The 16,750-nt window shown below is 40.9% G+C and overlaps 1 long non-coding RNA gene, 8 other non-coding genes and 1 pseudogene across 9 annotated transcripts in view; all 10 read left to right on the top strand.

Annotated features, from left to right (window-relative positions):
- The window catches only part of LOC119531511, a 60,241-nt gene that overhangs the window by 38,052 nt on the left and 5,439 nt on the right, over positions 1 to 16,750 (top strand). Inside the window, exons 30-42 of the long non-coding RNA XR_005216321.1 lie at positions 2,257 to 2,373; positions 2,592 to 2,778; positions 4,314 to 4,430; positions 7,832 to 7,959; positions 8,340 to 8,380; positions 9,611 to 9,890; positions 10,055 to 10,145; positions 11,360 to 11,487; positions 11,857 to 11,895; positions 13,619 to 13,658; positions 14,824 to 14,948; positions 15,306 to 15,368; positions 16,503 to 16,542. This is a non-coding gene — a long non-coding RNA (uncharacterized LOC119531511). The remainder of the gene's footprint in view (positions 1 to 2,256; positions 2,374 to 2,591; positions 2,779 to 4,313; positions 4,431 to 7,831; positions 7,960 to 8,339; positions 8,381 to 9,610; positions 9,891 to 10,054; positions 10,146 to 11,359; positions 11,488 to 11,856; positions 11,896 to 13,618; positions 13,659 to 14,823; positions 14,949 to 15,305; positions 15,369 to 16,502; positions 16,543 to 16,750) is intronic.
- Positions 695 to 773, top strand: LOC119533599. The gene has a single exon (XR_005216722.1). It is a non-coding gene; the product is annotated as a small nucleolar RNA SNORD115 (small nucleolar RNA).
- Positions 2,425 to 2,503, top strand: LOC119533596. Its single transcript, XR_005216719.1, has one exon. It is a non-coding gene; the product is annotated as a small nucleolar RNA SNORD115 (small nucleolar RNA).
- Positions 4,061 to 4,139, top strand: LOC119533611. The gene has a single exon (XR_005216734.1). It is a non-coding gene; the product is annotated as a small nucleolar RNA SNORD115 (small nucleolar RNA).
- Positions 8,011 to 8,089, top strand: LOC119533590. Its single transcript, XR_005216713.1, has one exon. It is a non-coding gene; the product is annotated as a small nucleolar RNA SNORD115 (small nucleolar RNA).
- Positions 9,788 to 9,870, top strand: LOC119533616 (annotated as a pseudogene).
- On the top strand, positions 11,539 to 11,617 carry LOC119533574. The gene has a single exon (XR_005216698.1). It is a non-coding gene; the product is annotated as a small nucleolar RNA SNORD115 (small nucleolar RNA).
- LOC119533605 lies at positions 13,310 to 13,388 on the top strand. The gene has a single exon (XR_005216728.1). It is a non-coding gene; the product is annotated as a small nucleolar RNA SNORD115 (small nucleolar RNA).
- LOC119533589 lies at positions 15,000 to 15,078 on the top strand. The gene has a single exon (XR_005216712.1). It is a non-coding gene; the product is annotated as a small nucleolar RNA SNORD115 (small nucleolar RNA).
- Positions 16,185 to 16,262, top strand: LOC119533606. Its single transcript, XR_005216729.1, has one exon. It is a non-coding gene; the product is annotated as a small nucleolar RNA SNORD115 (small nucleolar RNA).

The following is a 16,750-nucleotide window of genomic DNA, read 5'->3' as shown; positions in this document are numbered from 1 at the left end:
AGAGATGAACAATTTTATCAAGCACTCACTGATTGTTAATTCCCTGTGGCCTCAAGAATTCCTGTTGCCTGGTGAAGTCTCACATTTCCAAATGGGGTAGATCTACTGCTTCTCTGAAATTCCTATCAATACCTCAGCTGGGTCAAGGAAAAGATGAGATATGAACTGAATGACACTTGGGTTATTGGTCAAGATTTTGGTGGTTTGACAAAATCTGTAATATGAGATTTTAGATGCATTTCCAAAACCAGTGTTCCACTGGCCTCACCTTTGTGCTAATTAACTGGAAAGACCATTGGGTAGCCTGGTGTAATATAAAAACTCTACGCACCAAGTTTAAAATGAAAACTTGTCATGTTCTCAATTTCCTGTTTCCTGGTCCATAAGCTCAACCCTAATAATGGGTCTGTTTTCAAGAAGGGTGGAGGTGGTTCATGACATTTGTATGACAGGAGCAGCATCCATTGAAGGCTTTGTTCCAGCATTAACCTCGGTCTTATCTATGTTGTCCTAGATGGGCCCCTGTGAAATACAACAGCAGATTCCTGATCTGTGCATCTCTATGGCCTCTTTGTATGTACTGCAGTGAATTAAAATAACTCCAAAGCAATGTCAGCCAAGGCTTTCAGGAAGGGGCCTCTGCTAAGCATTTGCTATGGTAAAGCACTTGTATGAATGGAAAGAATTCTGGCTTGGGTCAGTGATGAGAACTGATCTTGTTGAGGACAGAAGATGACATAAAACTCATGCTCAATAGGATTATGCTGAGGTCCTGACCCTCAAGATGAAATGGGTTCAGGAATTTGGGATCCTTCCTCTTTATTCTAGTGCAGGGGTGTGGATTGAGACATGGGAAACACTGTGAGAGATTGGATTTTCTGTAGCCTACCTGCGTACTTCTACCAAAGGCAACCTTTTTGCTACTTACATACTGCCTTCTATCTTCAATTTCTCACAGCCAGATGGTAAAATCTCTGCTCAAGCCCTAACAGTTGTCATTCCACAGTTGTTAGAGGGAAAACTGTGGAAGGATGACCTCCCCATAATGGGAGGTGAGTGACTTATTTTTGACTGACGTGTTGCAAATGGGATTGTCAGCCATGAACCTACACAGGACAACCCTGCTTCAGTGTTTGAATAAGAATGGAAGAACAGAGTTTGCTCTGCATGTGAGTTTGTATTCTGGAGGAGACCATCTTGAAGAACACTTGATCCATTTATAAACTTTTTATGCTTGCGATTGTTGGAGGTATTCCAAGATCTTTTTAGACCCAAGGTAATATTCCTCCATATTAATGCTTTGTTGAAGCCCAGCGTATTTGCCATTCATCACATACACAGATTGCCTTCTGGTGCTCGCCTATATGGCTCATTTCCAGCTGGTGAGATGCTTGCCTATATGACTGGAAAGTCAGGATCACCTATGTCATTATGCATGAAATATGACATGGTGGATACGGAGTAAGAGAGTGACAGCAGAAGTACATCCAACAGGTACTGTGATCATTGTGTCTCTTCCCCTTATGGGAAGAGCACTGCATGGCTTATACCAGTTGGTCATCAAATTTAACAGAGAAACACTAATAGAAATGTTCATGCAAAATGTGTCCCAATAGGACATTCCCTTCACAAAATTGATGTCACACGGTTTTGTTGTTTCTGGAGCACAAACTTTTTCCTGAAATTAGAGGGACACCGCATTAAGATATTTCAGTACCTAGGGTTACCTTCTCTCCTGAGCATCATTTTGCATCCAATGTCTTGGAAAATATTACTGACCACAACCTCATGGTATGAACTGACTGCTCTGGGTAAATGGTGGTGCGTTATGGACACTCAAAATACGGCACGTGCTTTGCTTCTGTCAGTCTTGTATTTTCTTGGGCCATGGTTCAGGATATGTGCACCAAATTCCATGCAACCTAATTGGATTAGTAAGTCTAGAGGAGGAATGATGTGCAGAGTCTCTACTACAAGAGTACTGTAGCAACCCACTGTCACCATAACTGTTGTCTGACCCTTGTGAATATAAGTGAAGGATATCAAGGAGTGGCCCGAGGTTTTATGAACCAGAGCGATACACATTCTAAATACAGATCCTGTCCTTTCATCCCCTTTGGCTTCACTGACCAATGATTTGAAGCATACTCATGTGTCCTCTTAGGAGAGTGACCACACTGGTGCATTCTTTAGGAACAGAACACCCATTAGAGAACTGTTCAAAGTTTAACCAATGTCTGACCCATGTTCTCCTAGATGAGGACCCTGTGGTAATGCAACTGAAGACACCCATCCCAGAGGAGATTGTATCACCCCATGATAATGCAAGGAAATAGTACCATGGATGCCCAGGCTTTCAGGATGGAATCCCTGGTAAGCATTTGGAGATCAATGGGAATGTATGAGTGGAGAGAGGCCTGGCCTAGGTCGATGATGAGAACTGATCTTGTTGAAGACAGATGATGACATAAAAATCATGCTCAATAGGATTACTCTGAGGCCGTGCCCTAGTTGCTGACCCAGGTATAGAAGTGAAGTGTCCTTCATTTTACTTCTTGGCCACTCATTGGGTTTTGCTGAATTCATTGCAGACTTCTGACTGGTGGCTTTCGGAAGGAAGTGCCATGGAAGGAGGAGCAGGCCATTAATGTGAGGTGAATGAAATATTTTGACTGATGTTTTACCATTTGACTGAGAGCTAGTGAATCCTACAACCTCAGACCCCTGCCATGACTTGATTCCATAACATGAAGTCATGATCTGAGGTTTGTCCTGAAGGTGAGTTTGTATAATTGAGGACTTCCTCTTGGGGAACATCAACTTCCTGGGGACTAGATATGGTTATGTTTGGTGGGGCTTTGGGCACACATTTTTTGTTTGTGGGGATACACCTAAGTAACAATTCATGATGGATGGCCATTTTTTTTTCTCAATTCATTAGATATTAAACAGACTTGAGGGTCTTTGTGGGTCAATGAATATTTCCTTCCAGGGATACAGTATAATATACAAAAGAGAATGCTAGTGTTCCGAATCTAATTCTGTGAAGCTGGGCATTACATACTTGGCTGAAAAACAGGTAGCTAAGCTGCTACCTCCAACATTGCTGTCATTTATTTCTCATCTTCTTAGGGAAAGTGTAGTGGACTACTTATAACCTCCACTATTCAAGTATCAATGAGAACTTTCCAATTCAAATATTCCCACTGCTTCACTCTGACTTTGCCTTTAGCTCTCATAATTTGTTGGGAGTGTTCTGGGCATCTTCATGAGAAACATTTCTTTCTCTGTTGTTATATGAGAATTATAGTGAGATGTATCCACTTACAGGGTTACCATCTTTCCTGACCAATTTTGGTGTCTGAAGAGATGAACAATTTTATCAAGTGCTCACTTATTGTTCATTCCCTGTGTCCTTGAGAATTCCTGTAGCCTATGGAAGCCTCATATTTCCAAATGGGGTCAGATCAAGTGCTTCTCTGTAATTTCTGTCACTACCTCTGCTGGGTTTCAGGGAAAAGGTATGAGATATGAACTGAATGACATTTGGTGTATTGGTCCATATTTTGACAGTTTGGCAAAATCCCTAATATGAGATTTCAGATGCATTTCCAATGCCAGTATTCTACCTGCTCTCCTTTGTGCTAATCAGCTGGAAAGACCATGGGATAGCCTGGTGTTACATGAAAATTCTACATCCTAGTGTAAAGACAAAAACTCATTGTGTTCTCAACCTCCTATTTCCTGGTCCATGGGCATATCCTATTAATGGGTTTCTTTTTAAGAAAGGCAAAGGTGGTCCATGACATTTTGGAAGGCAGGAGCTGCTCCCACTGGAGAGCTTTTTCCATCATTAACCCTGGTCTTATCCAAGTCCTAGTAGGGAACCTGTGGAATGCAACAGCAGAAACCTGATCTGTGGCAACTGTAGAGTCTCTTTGTAAATACTGCAATGACTTAAAATAACTCCATTGCAATGTCAGCTAAGGTTTTCAGGAAGTGGCCTCTGGGAAGCATTCACAGTTGTAAAGTACTTGTTTAACTGGAGAGAATTCTGACTTGGTCAATGAAGAGTACTGATCTTGTTGAAAACAGCTGATGACATAAAAATCATACTCAATAGGATTTTGCTGAAGCCCTGAACTTCAAGATGAAAGGGGTACAGGAATTTTAGATCCTTCGTTTTCATTCTAGTGCAAGGATGGGATTGAGACACAGGAGACATTATGGCAAAGTGGATTTTCTGTGGCCTCCCTGTATATTTCTACCAAAGCCATCCATTTTGCTACTTACACACTGCTTTCTGTGTTCAGTTTTTCCTAGCTGAATTGTAAAATCTGTGCTCAATCCCCAACATTCGTCTTTCCACCTGAGTCTTTCAGAGTTTCAGAGGGAAGAACTATGCAAGGACGACCTCTCCATAACAGGAGGTAAGTGACTAATTTTTGACTCACCTGTTGCAAATGGGACTTTTAGCCATGAACCTACACATGAGGACCCTACTTCAAGTGTTTGAATAACAAGAATGGCAGGGACAGAGTTTGCTCATAATGTGAGTTTGATTTCTTGAGGAGTCCATCTTGAGGAATACTTGATCCATTCATGAACTTTTTATGCTCGGGATTGTAGGAAGTATTCTCAGCTCTTTTTGGGCCCAAGGAAATATTCCTCCATATGAATACTTTGGTGAAGCCCAATGTAGTCTCCATTCATCATGTAGTTATGTTGACTACTTGTGCTTGGCAACAATGATCATTTTCAGCTGGTGAGAGAGTTTTCTATAGGACTGGAAAGCCCGGATCACCTATGTCCTTCTGCGTGAAATATTGCATGGTATATATGGAGGGAGAAAGTGATAGCAGAAGTTCATCCAACAGGTACCATGATTGTTATGTCCCTTTCCCTTATGGGAAGAGCATTGCAAGACCTATGTCAGGCCCGCAGGATGCCAGCTCTGAGGAGGAGGTTGTGGGGGTTTTGTTGGCTACACTACTTTCTCCAGGGTCTGGCCAAACTGGTCTGCTTGGAATCCATGGAATGTAGTACACCATGACTTTTTATTAGTTACTCATCCTCTTTTCCTTGCTGGAATTTCCTGTAAGCCCTACACATCGTCCAGGGCTAGAATCAGTGTCACCTATTGTGCAAAGGTGCCTTCCTGATCAACAGCAAACATTCATCTCCACCATTTTTCATCAAATTTTCACATTGCTCAATGTGAGTTTCCCTACAAAACATTGATAACAAAATTTAAAAAGACCTAAATAAATTATAGGACATTCTGTGTTCATGGATTGGAAGACTCAATATTGTTAAGATGTCAATTCTACTTAAGGTGATTTACGGAATCAACACAATCTCAGTCAAACTTCCAACAACTTTCTTTGCAGAATTGGAAAAGCCAATTATCAAATTTATATGGAAGGTAAGGGGCCCCAAATAGCCCAAAACCCTCTTAAACAGGAGAATGGAGTTGGAGGACTCACCCTACCCTACTTTAAAACTTATTGCAAAGCTACAGTAATCAAAACAGCATGTTATTAGCACAAGGACAGACATATAGACCAATGGAATCGAATTGAGAATTCAGAAGTAAATCCTCAGCTGATGTTTGACAAGAGGGCCATGTCTACTCAATGGGTAAAAAATAGTCTCTTCAAATGGTGCTGGGAATACTGGATATCTATATGCAAAAGAATGAAGGTGGAAGCATACTGCTTGCCATAAACAATAATTAACTCAAAATGGATCAAAAACCTAAGAACCAATGCTTTTAAACTCCTAGAAGTAAACATAGGGTAGTGTCTTCAGGTCCATGTGTTAAGCAGTGGTTTCTTAGACTTCACACTGAAAGTATAAGCAACAACAAAAAGTATATAAATGGTCTTCACCAAAATTAAAATCTTTTGTGCAATAAAGGACTTCACCATGAAAGTGAAAGGAGAACCTACTGACTGGAAGAAAATATTTGGAAACTACATATCTGATAAAGACTTAATATCCAGAATATATAAAGAATGCTTACAACTCAGCAATAAAAAGAAAAACAATCCGATTTAAAAATGGAGAAAAGACTTAAATAGACATTTTTCCGAAGAAAATTTGTAAACAGCCAGTAAGCACAGGAAAAGATGCTCAGCATCATTAGCCATTACAGAAATGCAAATCAGAACCACAGTGAGGTACCATTTCACACCCACTACAATGGCTACTACTAAAAAAAAAAAACAAAACCAGAAAATAAGTGTGGGAGAGAGTGGAGAAATAGAGACTCTCATTCACTGTTGGCAGGACTATAAATGGTACAGCTGCTGTAGAAGACTGTTTGGTAGTTCCTCAGTAAGTTAAGTATAGAAATACCATAGGACTCGGCAATCCCACTTTTAGGAATGTACCCAAAAGAACTGAAAGCAGGGACTCAAACAGATATTTGCACACTGATGCTTATAGAGGCATTATTCACCACTGCCAAAAGATGGAAACCACTCAAATGTCCATAAACAGATGAATGGGTAAACAAAATTTAGTATAAATACAATGGAATGTTGTTCAGGCATAAGAAAGAATGAAATTCTGACATATGTCAGAACATGGATGATGCTTGAGTGAAATAAGCCAGACGCAAAAATATGGGATCTTACTGATAAGCAATAATTCAAATAAACAAATTCAGACTTAAAAACTAGAATACAAGGGCAGGGATAGGAAATGGGGATTTAATGCTTAATTGCTACAGAGTTTCTGCTTAGGTGATGGAATAGTTTTGGTAATGGAGGACAGAATTGGTAGCAAAACAGTGTGACTGTAATTAACACCACTGGAATATATATTTGAATGTGGTTAAAAGAGGAAATTTTAGGTTGAATATATCCTACAAGAATAAAAATTTAAAAAATCTGTATAATACAAATGTGAACCCTAATGTAAACTGTGGACTATGGTTAATAGCATAATTATAATGATACTGTTTCATCAGTTTTAACAAAAGTAACATACTAATGCAAAGTGTTAATAATAGGGAAAACTGTGTAAGTGAGGAGGAGTATTTGGGAACTCTATCTTCTGCATTATTTTTCTATAACCTACAAATTGTCTAATAAAAGATAAATAAAAAAAAAGACATGCCAGTTGGTCATCAGATTTAACAGAGAAACACTGATGGAAGTGTTCATGCTAAATGTGTCCCAATAGGGCTTTTCCTTCTCAAAATCAGTGTCACAGTCTTGTTTCAGGAGAACAAGCTCTTTTTCCTGAAATTGCAGGGATACCACATTAAGATATTTTGGTATGCAGGGTTTTCTTTTCTTCTGAGCATCATTTTGCATCCGATGTGACAGAAACTATTACTGAATCCTGCCTCATGGTACTAACTGACAGGTCTGGGTAACTTTGTGGTGCATTATGGACACTTCAAATACGGCATGTGCTTTGCTTCTCTGTCAATCTTTTATTTTCCTGGGCCATGGTTCAGGGAAGGTGCACCAAAATTCCATGCAACCTAATTGGATTAGTAAGTCCAGAGGAGGAATGATGCATAAAATCTCTATTATAAGAGTACTGTAGCAACCACTGTCACCATTACTGTTGTCTGACCCTTGTGAATATAAGTGAAGGATATCAAGGGGTGGCCTGAGGTTTTCTGAACCAGAGAGATACACACTCTAAATACAGGTCTTGTCCTGTTCTCCCCTTTGGCTTCACTGACCAATGTTCTGAAGCCTGTTCATGTATCCCCTTAGGAGAGTGACCACAGTGGTGCATGCTTTAGGAGCAGAACACCAATTAGAGCACTGTGCAAAGTTTAACCAATATCTGGCCCATGTTCTCCTAGATGAGGACCCTGTGGTAATGCAACTGAAGACAACCATCCTGGAGGCGATTGTATCACTCCATGATAATGTAAGGAAGTAGTAGAACTCCAGTACCATGGAAACCTAGGCTTGCAGGAAGGAGTACCTGGTAAGCATTTGGAGATCAGTGGGAATGTCTGAGTGGAGAGGGGCCTGGCTTGGGTCGATGATGAGAACTGATCTTGTTGAAGACAGATGATGACATAAAAATCATGCTCAATAGGATTACTCTGAGGCCCTGTTCTAGGAGATGACCCGGGTGTAGGAATGAAGTGTCCTTGATTTTGCTTCTTGGGCACTCATTGTGTTTGTGATAGCAGAATAAGGGAAAGACTGTGGCAAACTTGTGATTCTCTTGCATACCGGGACATTTTTATGGAAGTCAGGCATTTCCGTAGTTGAAGCCTGCCCTCATTCTCCTATGTTTCCTAGTGGTGTGGTACAGGTGTTTGCTCAATTTATTGCAGATTTGTTACTGGTGTCTTTCAGAGGGAAGTGCCATGGAAGGAGGTGCAGGCCAATAAAGTGAGGTGAGTGAAATATTTTGACTGACCTTTTTCCATTTGACTGAGATCTAGTGAATCCTACAACCTCTGTCCCCTGCCATGACTTGATTCCATAACATGAAGTCATGATTGGGGTGCGTTCTGAATGTGAGTTTATATGATTGCAGACTTCCTCTTGGGGAACCTCAGCTTCCTGGGGACAAGATAAGATTGTGTGTTGAGGGGCTTTGGACACAGGATTTTTTGTCCATGGTGACACACTGAAATAGCAATTCATGGCTGATGATGAATTTCTTCCAAATTAATTAGACATTTGAACTGACTTGATGGTCTTTGTGGGCCTATGAATATTTCCATCTGGGGAGACATTGCAATATATGTGAGAGAACACCAGTGTTCTGAATCTAGTTCTCTGTGACACGGGGCATTACACACATGGCTGAGGATATGGGTAGCAAAGGTGCAGCATCCAACATTGATGATGTTTTTTCTCATCTTCTTAGGGAACGAGTGGTGGACTATGTATAACCTCCACTGTTAAAATATAAATGAGAACTCCCTGATTCCAATATTCCTGCTGCTTTACTCTGACTTTGGGTATATTTCTCATCAGTTGTTGGGTGTGTTCTGGGCAACTTCATGAGAAACATTGTTTTCTTTTATATGATATGAAAATTACACTGAGATGTATCCACTTATGGGTTACCATCTCTCCTGACCAAAATTTGATGTCTGAAGAGATGAAAAATTTTGTTGAGCACTCACTTATCGTTCATTCCCTTTTACCTCAGAGAATTTCTGCAGCCTGTTGAAGGTTCACATTTCCAAACGGGGGGCAGATCAAGTGCTTCTCTGAAATTCCTATCAATACCTTGGCTGGGTTTCAGGGACAAGGCAGGATATATGAACTGAATGATATTTGGGTATTAGTCCAGGTTTTGGCAGTTTGGCAATATCCCTAATACGATATTTCAGATGCATTTCCAATGCCAGTATTGCACTTGCCTCACCTTTGTGCTAATCATCTGGAAAGACCATGGGATAGCCTGGTGTTATATGAAAACTCTATGTACCTAGTGTAAAGACAAAAACTTGTCATGTTCTCAACTTCCTGTTTCCTGGTCCATTGGCTCAATTAATGGGGGTCTTTTCAAGAAGCGCAAAAGTGGTTCATGACATTTTGGAAGGCAGGAGCAGCTCCCACTAGAGACCTTTGTTCCATCTTTAACCATGGTCTTACCCATACTGTCCTAGAAGGGGAGCCTGTGGAATGCAACTCCAGACATATGACCTGTGGCAACTGTAGGACTGGTTTGTATGTACTGCAAAGAATTAAAATAACTCCAGTGCAATGCCAGCCAAGGCTTTCAGGAAGGGGCCTCCAGTAAGCATTGCCAGTGGTAAAGTACTTGTATGACTGGAGAGAATTCTGGCTTGAGTAATGATGAGAACTGATTTTGTTGAAGACAGATGATGACAGAAGAATCATGTTCAATAGGATTATGCCGAGGACCTAACCTTTAACATGAAAGGGGTAAGGAATTCAAGATGCTTCATTTTCATTCTAGTTCAGGGATGGGTATTGAGACATGGGAAACATTGTGGCAAATTGGATTTTCTGTGGCCTACCTGTATATTTCTACCAAAGTCATCCATTTTGCAACTTACACACTGCCTTCTGTGTTCGATTTTTCCTAGCCGGATGGTAAAATCTGCACTCAATCCCCAACATTTGTCTTTCTTCCTGAGTCTTTGGGAAGAACTGTGGAAGGATAACCTCTCCATAATGGTAAGTGGATGACTTATTTTCAACTGACCTGTTGTAAATGGGATTTTTAGCCATGAGCACTACATAGGAGGACCCTACTTCAGTGTTTGTATAAAGAGAATGGCAGGGACAGAGTTTGCTCACAATGCGATTTTGAATTCTTGAAGAGTGCATCCTGAGGAACACTTGATCCATTTATAAGCATTTTAGACTTGGGAATGCAGGTGGTATTAGCAACTCTTTTTAGGCCAAGGAAATATTCCTCCATATCAATACTTTGGTGAATCCCAATGTAGTCGCTATTCATCACATAGTTACAGCAATTTCTGGTGCTTGGCAACAATGCTCATTTCCATCTGGTGAGACAGTTGTCTATAGGAGTGGAAAGCCAGGATCACCTATGTCTTTCTGCTTGTAATATGCTATTGGTATGTATGGAGGAAGAGTGTGGTAGCAGAAGTTCATCCAACAGGTACCATCATCATTGTGTCCCTTTCCCTTATAGGAAGAGCACTGCAAGACTTATGCCAGTTGGTCATCAAATTTGACAGAGAAACACTGATGGAAGTGTTCATGCTGAACGTGTCCCAATAGGGCTTTCCCTTCTCAAAATTGGTGTCACACTTTTTTGTTGTTTCAGGAGAACAAGGTCTTTTTCCTGAAATTGGATGACACTGCATTAAGATATTTCAGTATCCAGGGTTTTCTTTTCTCCTGAGCATCATTTTGCATCTGATATGATGGAAAATAATACTGAACCCTGCCTCATGATACTAACTGACAGGTTTAGGTAACTTATGGTGCGTTATGGACACTGAAAATATGGGCATGTGCTTTGCTTTTCTGTCAATCTTGCAATTCCTTTGGCCATGGTACAGGAAATGTGCACCAAAATTACATGTAAACATATTGGATTAGTAAGTCTGGAGGAGGAATGATGAGCAAAGTATTATGAGAGTACTGTAGAAACTCACTGTCAAGATTACTGTTGTCTGACCCTTGTGAATAGAGGTGAAGGATATCAAGAGGTGGCCTGATGTTTTATAAACCAGAGTGATACACACTCCAAATATAGATCCTGTCCTGTTCTCCCCTTTGGCTTCACTGACCAATTTTCTGAAGCCTATTCATATGTCTGCTTAGGAGAGTGATGAGAGTGGTACATGCTTTAGGAGCAGAACACCCATTAGAGCACTGTTCAAAGTTTTACCATTATCTGACCCATGTTCTCCTAGATGAGGACCCTGTGGTAATGTAACTGAAGATACCCATCCTGGAGGTGCTTGTATCACCCCATGATAATGCAATGAAGTAGTGGAACTCCAGTACAATGGATGCCCAGGCTTGCAGGATGGAATCCCTGGTAAGCATTTGGAGATCAATGGGAATGTTTGAGTGGAGAGAGGCCTGGCTTGGGTCGATGATGAGAACTGATCTTGTTGAAGACAGATGATGACATAAAAATCATGCTCAATAGGATTACGCTGAGGCCCTGTCCTAGGAGATGACCTGGGTGTAAGAATGAAGTGTCCTTCATTTTGCTTCTTGGGCACGCATTGTGTTTGTGATAGCAGAATAAGGGAAAGACTGTGGCAAACTTGTGTTTCCCTTGGATACCGCCACCATTTTTATGGAAGTCAGGCATTTCTGTAGTTGAAGCCTATGTTTCCTAGTGGTGTGGTACAGGTGTTTGCTCAATTTATTGCAGATTTTTGACTGGTGTCTTTCATAGGGAAGTGCCGTGGAAGAACGAACAGGCCATTAATGTGAGGTGAGTGAAATATTTTGACTGACCTTTTTCCATTTGACTGAGATCTAGTGAATCCTACAACCTCAGGCTCCAGCTGTGACTTGATTCCATAACATGAAGTCATGATCGTAGGTTTGTCCTGAATTAAGTCTGTATAGTGGAGGACTTCCTCTTGGGGAACCTCAACTTCTTGAGGACTAGATAAGAGTTTTTTTTGAGGGGCTTTGGGCACACATTTTTATGTCCATGAGGATACACCCAATTAGTAGTTCATGGCTGATGGCCAATTTCTTCGAAATTCATTAGACACTTGAACTGACTTGATGGTATTTGTAGGTCATTGAATATTTCCATCTGGAGAGACACTGTAATATACGTGAGGGAATCTGGTATTCAAATCTAGTTCTCTGTGACCCGGGGCATTACAAACACAGCTAATGAAATGGGCAGCAAATGTGCTACATTCAATGATGATGACGTTTCTTTCTCATCTTCTTAGGGAAACTGCAGTGAACTACTTATGACCTCCATTATTCAAATATCAATGAGAACTCTCTGATTCAAGTGTTTCCACTACTTCATTCCCGCTTTGGCTTTATCTCTCATAACTTCTCGGGAGTGCTCTAGGAATCTTCATGAAAAACATTGCTTACTCTGACGTTATATGAAAATTACACTGAGACATATCCAGTTGGAGTGTTACCATCTCTCCCAACCAAGTTTTGGTATCTGAAGAGATGAACAGTTTTACCGAGTTATCACTTATGGTCCATTCCCTGTGGCCTTGGAGAATTCCTGTAGCCTGGGGAAGGCTCACATTTCCAAATTGGGGTGGATCCAGTGCTTTTGTGATATTCCTGTCAATAGCTAGGCTGAGTTTCAGGAACAAGGTATGAGATATATACCAAATATCATTTGTGGTATAGGTCGAGATTTTGGCACTTTCAGAAAATCCTTAATATGAGATATCAGATGCATTCCCAATGCCAATATTCCAATTGCCTTGCATTTGTGCTAATCAATTCAAAACACTCTTGGATAGCCTGGTTTTGTGTTAAAACTCTATGCACGTATTTTAAAGCCAGAATCTTGTCATGTCCTCAACTAGGTGTTTCCTGATCCATGGGGTCAATCCTATTAATGGGTCTCTTTACAAAATTGTGAATGAGGTCCATGACATTTTGGTTGACCAGATCCTCTCCAACTGGAGAGCTTTATTCCACCTTTAATATCAGTCTTATCCATACTGTGCTAGATGGGGAGCCTGTGAAATGCAACATCAGATATCTTACCTGTGGCAATTGTATAATCTTTTTTATGTACTAAATAAGTTAGGTGAACTCCAATGCGATGTCACCCAAGGCTTTCAGGATGGGTCCTCCATCAAGCATTTGCTATGGTGAAGATACTTCATAACTGGAGAGTCACCCAGCTTTGGTCAATGATGAGAACTTATCTTGTTGAAGACAGGTGATGACATAAAATTCATGCTTAATTGGATTATGCTGAACCCTAGACCTTCAAGATGACAGGGGTGCAGGAAGTTGAAATTCTTCATTTTAATTCTAGTGCAGGGATGGGGATTGAGACATGGAAACATTGTGGCCATTTTGATTTTCTGCAGCCTACCTGTATATTTCCATCAAAGCCATCCATTTTGCTGCTTAAGCTTGCCTTCCATGTTCAGTTTTACCTAGCTATGTGGTAAATCCCCAACAGTTGTCTTTCCACATGTGTTTTTCAGAAGGAAGAGCTGTGGAAGGATGACCTCTCCATAATGGGAGGTGAGTGATTCATTTTCAACTGATCTGTTGCAGATGGAATTGTTAGCTAGTGATCCCTGTATCTGAGGTCCTACTTCAGAGTTTGTTCTGAATGTTAGTTTTAATTCTTGCAGCATTCCTCTGGAAGAACACTTGACCTATTTATAAACTTTTTAGACTAGAGTTACAGGAGGTATTTACAGCTCTTTGTTGGCTAAAAGAAATATTCCTCCCTATCAGTCCCTTGGTGAAGCCCAACATAGTTCATATTCTTCACATATTTAGTTTGATTTCTGGTGATTTGGCATCAATGCTACTTTCTGACTCACAGGACCCTGGTGTATAGGAGAGGAAAATCCAAGTCACGTATGTCCTTCTGCATGAAATATGGCATGGTATATGTGGAGAATAGAGTGATAGCAGAATTGCATCCAGTAGGACAGTGCTCATTATGTCCCTTCCAATTATGAGAAGCTAGTTAGCCATCAGATTTCACAGAGACCCACTAATTGAAGTATTCAGGCAATATGAGTCCCATTAGGGCTTTCCCTTCCTAAAATAGATGGCACACAGTTTTGTTGTTTTAATGAAAATAATTTCCTTTTCCTAATAGTATAGGCATACCACGTTAATTCATTTTAGGATCCAGGGTTAACATCTCTCCTGAGCATCATATTGAGTCTGATGTGATGGAGAACATTACTGAACCAAGCTTCATGGTTCCAACCAACTGCTTTGGGTAACTGGATGTGCATTATGCACACTCAAACCTCAAAATAAGGGCATGTCCTGTGCTTCTCTGACATTCCTGTATTACCTTGGGCCATGTTTCAGGAATGTTCCACCAAAATTGCATGCAACCTTATTGGATTTGCAAATGCTGATGTGGAAGTATTTGCAAAGTCTCTGTTACGAGAGTACTGTTATATTCCCACTGCCAACATTACCCTTTTCTGACGTTGTGAATAGAGGTGAAGGATATCAAAGGGTGGCCTTGAAACCTCTGGGAAAGTGCTATAAATACAAAGCCTGTTATATTCTCCAATTTGGGTTCAATGACCAATGGCCTGAAGGCTGTTAATGTGTCCCTTTAGTAAATTGCCCGGAGTGGTCCATGACATAGGAGCAGGACACCCATTAGAACACTGTGCAAAGTTTAACCAGTGTCTGACCCATGTTCTCCTAGGTGAGGACCCTGTGGTAATGTAACTGAAGACACCCATCCCAGAGGTGATTGTATCACTCCATGACAATGCAAGGAAATAGTAGAACTCCAGTACCATGGAAGCCCAGGCTTGCAGGGAGTCCCTGGTAAGCATTTGGAGATCAATGGGAATGTGTGAGTGGAGAGAGGCCTGGCTTGGGTCGATGATGATAACTGATCTTTTTGAAGACAGATGATGACATAAAAATCGTGCTCAATAGGATTACGCTGAGGCCCTGTCCTAGGAGATGACCCAGATGTAGGAATGAAGCATCCTCATTTTGCTTCTTGGGCACACATTATGTTTGTGATAGCAGAATAAGGGAAAGACTGTGGCAAACTTGTGTTTTCCTTGCATACTGGGACATTTCTATGGACGTCAGGCATTTCGGTAGTTGAAACCTGCCCTCATTCTCCTATGTTTCCTAGTCGTGTGGTACAGGTCTTTGCACAATTTATTGCAGATTTGTGACTGGTGTCCTTCAGAGGGAAGTGCTGTGGAAGGAGGAGCAGGCCATTAATGTGAGGTGAGTGAAATATTTTGACTGACCTTTTTCCATTTGACTGAGAACTAGTGAATCCTACAACCTCAGGCCCCTGCCATGACTTGATTCCATAACATGAAGTCAGGATTGGAGGTTTGAAGACATGAACAATTTTACTAAGTACTCACTTGTTGTTCATTCCCTGTGGCGTCCAGGAATTCCTATATCCTGGTGAAGCCTCACATTTCCAAATGAAGGCAAATCAATTGCTTCTGTGAAGTTCCTATTAATATCTGGGCTGGGTTTCAGGAACAAGGTGTGAGATATGTACCAAATATTATTGGAGGTATCAGTCCAGATATTGGCAGTTTGATAAAATCACTAATGTGAGATTTTAGATGCATTCCCAGTGAGTGTTCCATTTGCCTCACATTTGTGCTTATCATCTAGGAACACTGTTGCAGTCTGTTATTATTCGAAAACTTGATGCACCTACTGTAACACCAGAATCTTGTCATATCCTCAACTTGGTGTTTCCTGGTCCATGGGCTCAACCCTATTAATGGTCTCTTTACAATAAGGGCAAAGGTGGTTCATGACATTTTGAAAGGCCAGAGCAACTTCCAATGGAGAGCTTTGTTCCAACTTTAATCTCAGTCTTATCCGTATTGTCCTAGATGGGGTTCCTGTGGAGTGCAACAGCAGATATCTTACCTGTGGCAACTGTATGACCTCTTTGTATGTAATAAATGAATTAGAGAAACTCCAATGGGATGTCACCCAAGGCTTTTAGGAAGGGTCCTCTGTTAAGCATTTGCTATGGTAAAGACATTGTGTAACTGGAGAGTCACCCAGCTTGGGTCACTGATGAGAACTCATCTTGTTGAAGACAGATGATGGCATAAAATTCATGCTCAATTGGATTATGCTGAACCCTAGACCTTCAAGATGACAGGGGTGCAGGAAGTTGAGATCGTTCATTTTCATTCTAGTGCAGTGATGGGGATTGACATGGAAACGTTGTGACATATTTGATTTTCTGCAACCTACCTGTATATTTCTACTGAAGCCATCCATTTTGCTACTTACAGCCTGACTTCCTTGTTCAGTTTTTGTAGCTGTGTGGTAAAAATGTGTGCTCAATCCCCAGTAGTTGTCTTTTCACATGTCTTTCAGTTCAAAGAGCTGTGGAAGGATGACCTCTCCATAATGGGAGGTGAGTGAGTATTTTTGACTGACCTGTTGCAAATGGGATTGTTAGCTAGTAAACCCTGCATCTGAGGCCTCTACTTCAGTGTTTGAATAATGTGAATGACAGGGTCCGAGTTCTTGCTGATGGTTAATTTTAATTCTTGAGGCATTCCTCTTGAGGAACTTTTGACCCATTTATAATCTTATTCTAGGGATTATAGGAGATATTCACA

The sequence above is a fragment of the Choloepus didactylus genome, chromosome 4 (assembly GCF_015220235.1).
Source record: "Choloepus didactylus isolate mChoDid1 chromosome 4, mChoDid1.pri, whole genome shotgun sequence".
NCBI classification, from domain to species: domain Eukaryota; kingdom Metazoa; phylum Chordata; class Mammalia; order Pilosa; family Megalonychidae; genus Choloepus; species Choloepus didactylus.
The sequence above is the reverse complement of the archived record's forward strand: the minus strand, read 5'-3'. Positions and strand labels throughout refer to the sequence as shown.